The 5,000-nt window shown below is 49.3% G+C and overlaps 1 protein-coding gene across 1 annotated transcript in view; it reads left to right on the top strand.

The window, feature by feature from the left end:
- ppp1r9bb (protein phosphatase 1, regulatory subunit 9Bb) overlaps positions 1 to 5,000 on the top strand; it is a gene marked incomplete at both ends in the record, with an annotated part of 30,142 nt that overhangs the window by 12,564 nt on the left and 12,578 nt on the right. The window lies entirely within an intron of this gene.

Genomic DNA, 5,000 nt, shown 5'->3' with positions numbered 1-5,000 from the left:
TCTCTCTGTCTAACACATGCATGTATACACCCAGTCAGTCAGTCTCTCCAACACGTGCATTTAAACCCCCAGTCTGTCTCTCTCTGTCTAGCACATGCATATATACACCCAGTCAGTCAGTGCATTTAAACCCCCAGTCTGTCTCTCTCTAACGCAGGCCTGGGCAAAGTGCGGCCCCAGGGCCATTTGCGGCCCCTTGGCTGTCCCTGACCGGCCCACGGAGGTCAATGGTATATTAGGAATCGACGTTAAACGATAACAATTGATATTACTATTAATTTGTATACTTAATAACAGTAATAGTAATAGTAACTATTGCATTGCAAGCTTGCTCTTGTGTGTGTGTGTGAGTGTGCCATGTGTATTGGTCGTCTGGGCAGACCTTTAATACCGCAAAAACATGCTAAATTTTCTTGCTGAATTGAGTTCAGCCTATTAGTCCGGCCCTCCACAACAGTCCCACTATCTCATGTGGCCCCTTGGGGGAATGAATTGCCCTCCCCTGCTCTAATGCATGCATATGTACTCTGTCTGTCTCTCTAATGTAAGCATAAATTCACATTTACACACGCTCTCACACACAAACACACAGATTCCCTCACACTCAAACACACAGATTCCCTCACACTCAAACACACAGATTCCTTCACACACACACACACACACACACAGATTCCCTCACACACACACACAAATCTGTCCTTGCTGTTATCTGTTATCCCTCAGTAGATCTCTAGTGGTGTTGCCAAAGTCCTATCTTCAGTAGAAACACACACTCATATTTGTGCACACACAACAATAAGCTCACACATTCTGTCTTCCTCTTTCTCTCTCTGTCTCTCTCCTTCTCTTTCCTTCACTTTCTCTCTCCTCTCCTTCTCTCTTCTCCTTTTCTCTCCTCTCTCTCTCTCTTTCCTTTTCTCTTCTCCTCTTTCTCTGTCCCTGTCTCTCTCTCTCTCTCTCTCTCTCTCAAACACACACACAGTTCTGCCCGTTCCTGTTGTTCTCCTGTCCTTCGGTAGATCTCTAGTTTAGCTGCCAAGATCCGACTCTGCAGAGCCTAACAAAATCCCACCGCCACCTCCCGAGGAAGACGTTACCATGGCAACACTGGTCATCGTGGATGCCAGAGCAGGTAGCATAGGGGCTCTGAAACACAGTGTTGCATTTCTGCCATCAAATCTGGCAACCCTTGCATACGCTTGTAATGCACACACCAGGCCCCTGTGAACCAGAGTAGAGTTTGAATTAGTTTATTTATTTTTTTGTGATCAATTTTTTATTGACACCATTTATGCAGTCAAGACATTCATGCAGTTACGACATGTAAGACAAAAGTATATCAGAACATTCATTAAATTTATCATCTGGTGTACTGAATTTGTTTATTGATGAAGGGTATTGAAGACGGAAGAGCTGTTTTATCCATGTCATGGGTTGACCCCCCAGTGACCTCTCAGCTTCGATGTCCCAGCCTTGGATGAAGGGGAGAGGCAAGGATGGAGGAAGGGAGGTGTAGAAAAGAAGGGAAGAACGCTTTAGGGTGTAGATCATGTGATTATTGGTTGGAAAAACTATTTCTGTCTCCGTTAGCCATGGCTGTGGAGAGTTGTGATGGCCTTCCATGCTTGCTCCCCTTGGGTTAGACATTGATGCAAGTGTGAGTGTGTCTTCAAGACGTTACACATTATCCCTTCAGTGATCCTCTACTGTTACGTAGTATGTGTGTGTGTGTGTGTTAGTGTTTGTGTGAGTGTTAGTGTGTGCCTGCCGATGAGTGTGTGTGTGTGTGTGTGTGTGTGTGTGTGTGTGTGTGTGTGTGTGTGTGTGTGTGTGTGTGGGTGTGTGGGACTACGGATGTGTAATATCAGGAAGTGTAGGATGGTGCTGGGGTGTCAGTAAGCCTCAGGAAGTATTATGTCTGGTGCATCTGATGTCTCTCTCTCCTTCTCTCTCTGGTTCCATCTCTCTCTGGTTCACCCTCTCCCCCCATCTCTCTCTCGCTCTCTCTGGTTCACCCTCTCCCCCCATCTCTCTCTATCTCTCTCCCTCCTTCTCTCTCTGCCTCACCCTCTCCCCATCTCTCTCTCTCTCTCTCCCTCCTTCTCTCTATGCCTCACCCTCTCCCCCCATCTCTCTCTATCTCTCTCTCCCTCCCTCTCTCTCTGGTTCACCCTCTCCCCCATCTCTCTCTCTCTCTCTCTCCCTCCTTCTCTCTCTGCCTCACCCTCTCCCCCCATCTCTCTCTCTCCCTCCTTCTCTCTCTGTTTCACCCTCTCCCCCCATCTCTCTCGCTCTCTCTCCCTCCTTCTCTCTCTGCTTCACCCTCTCCCCCCATCTCTCTCTATCTCTCTCCCTCCTTCTCTCTCTGCCTCACCCTCTCCCCCATTTCTCTCTCTCTCTCTCCCTCCTTCTCTCTCTGCCTCACCCTCTCCCCCCATCTCTCTCTCTCTCTCTCCCTCCTTCTCTCTCTGCTTCACCCTCTCCCCCATCTCTCTCTCTCTCTCTCCCTCCTTCTCTCTCTGCCTCACCCTCCCCCCATCTCTCGCTCTCTCTCTCCCTCCTTCTCTCTCTGCCTCACCCTCTCCCCCATCTCTCTCTCTCTCTCTCCCTCCTTCTCTCTCTGCCTCACCCTCTCTCCTCATCTCTATTTTCCTCTCCTTCCCTCTTGTTCTTCTGCGTCTCCAGCACTTGTGTCTGGCGGTGTTGTTGACAGCATGTGCAAATTAGACTCTGTTGGAGATTGTGAGTGGCATACCCAGCCTTTATGGCAGTCTGTGTGTGTGTATGTGTGTGTGTGTGTGTGTGTGTGTGTGTGTGTGTGTGTGTGTGTGTGTGTGTGTGTACGTGTGTGTGTGTGTGTGTGTGTGTGTGTTTCTTTGAAATTCAAGCAAAAGAAAGTAAGTGTTTCATCCAAGGATATGAGGAGAAGAGAGGGAAGAAAAGGAGAAGAGAATAGGGAAAGAGTGGAGAGGACAGGAGAAGATGGAGAGAAGAGAAAGAGAAGAGAAGAGAATGGAGGAAAAGAGTGAAGAGGAGAAGATGGAGAGAAGAAAATAGAGGGAAAGAGTGGAGAGGAGAGGAGAAGATGGAGAGAATAGGATAGGACAGAGAGAGGACAGGAGAAAGAGTAAAGAGGAGAGGAGAAGAGGAGAGGAGTGGAGAAAGAGTAGAGAGAGAGTGGAGAGGAGAAGAGGAGAGGAGTGGAGCTGGCAGTTAGATTGCCTACAGCCCACTGCAGAGCCACATCCGGCCCTATGCTTTTGTGGGGTGTTTGGCTAGCAAAAATACTGCTTTATGTTTTAGTGTGGTTGTGCAGCTTTCTATTCCTGTATTACCACACACACACAGACACACACACACACACACACACACACACACACACACACACACACACAGACACACAGACACACACACACACAGACACACACACACACACACACACACACACACACACACACACACACACACACACACACACACACACACACACACAGACACACAGACACACACACACACACACACACACACACACAGACACACACACACACACACACACACACACACACACACACACACACACACACACACACATACACACACACACGACCAGATAGCAGTTTTTAGTGCATGAAAGTACTAAACACACTTCTCCACACTTCCTGTGGTGGGAACTCTCCACATACCAGCAACAGAGCCAAAATGGTAGAGCCCGGCAACAGAGCCAAAATGTCTCCAGAACCCACTTATGGTTTCTCACTCTTACACCCCATTCAGGGCATGTCCTCCTTTTTTCATTACATTATACTTTTTTTGTCTGTTGTTTACCTCAACATCTTCCCCAAATGCATTGTGGGATTCTAGCCAGCGTCTAACGGAATGCTGGTCTCCAGACCGTGTGTGAGAGCTGTTGCCTCGCCATCGAAAATTAGGAGCTTTCCTGTTGAGCCTGATAACGTCCTGCTGTCTCAGGTTGCTAGAGACTATGAGAGCCCCACAGAGAGAGGGGGGGAGAGGGAGGGAGGGAGAGAGAGAGGGAGGGAGAGAGAGAGAGAGAGAGAGAGAGAGAAATCCTTTTCTTAATGATGTCTGCAGCAGACATAATGCAGACGGTAATCCTGCCCTTATTTCCACCTCATCAGCGTCCCCGCAGACACACTGCGCTCGTGCTCACAGTTAGCGTCCTGTAGATGGCAGCCATTAGTGTGTTAGCCAACCTGCTGTTTGGACTTAACACTGAACTGAACCCAGAGAATCTGTGAACTTAAGGTCATGTTTTCGAGGGTCAGTGAGCGTGTGAGTGCCCCTCTCTCTCTCTCTCTCTCTCTCTCTCTCTCTCTCTCTCTCTCTGTGCGTGTGTGTGTGTGTGTGTTTGTGTGTGTGTGTGTGTATGTGTGTGTGCATAGAGCTTAATCTCCTGGTCCTCCCGTCACCGGTGGTGGGGGTGACCTGGTGGTGTGTGTCTGGGGTGGAGAGGATTTGGGGTGTGTGTGTGGGGGTGTGTGTGTGTGTGTGTGTGTGGGGGGGGGTGTTCCCCTCATCTCCACCTCAGCACACTGAGCCTGAGAGGACTGGGGGGGGGGGGGGGGGGGAGAACGGAGAGAACAGCAAGAGGAGAGAGACAGAGTCAGAGAAAAGAAAAGAAATGACGGGATGGAGAAATGACAACAGAGAGGCAAAGAACAGGGACATGAGAGTACAGAGAGAACGGGGGAGAGAGAGGGAGAGAGATAGAGGTATAGGGAGATAGACGGAAACAGAAGAAAGGGAGACGGAGAGAAATGGAGGGAGGGCGGGAGGGAGTTCTAGCCATCTGTTACGGGGGTTGGAACGATGTGACCTACTCTAGTGCACAACTGGAGCAGCACAACCAGTCCTCTCCCCCCTCCCCTCTCCCTTTCTCTCATCCCTCTCTCTCTCTCATCCCTCTCTCTCTGCTCACTTTCTCTTCCATTCTATATTTTCTTCTCTTCTCCCATCCCTCTCTCTCTTTATCTCAC

The sequence above is a fragment of the Sprattus sprattus genome (genome assembly GCF_963457725.1).
Source record: "Sprattus sprattus genome assembly, chromosome: 6".
In the NCBI taxonomy this organism is placed as follows: domain Eukaryota; kingdom Metazoa; phylum Chordata; class Actinopteri; order Clupeiformes; family Clupeidae; genus Sprattus; species Sprattus sprattus.
This window is presented reverse-complemented; position numbering and strand designations above follow the sequence as displayed.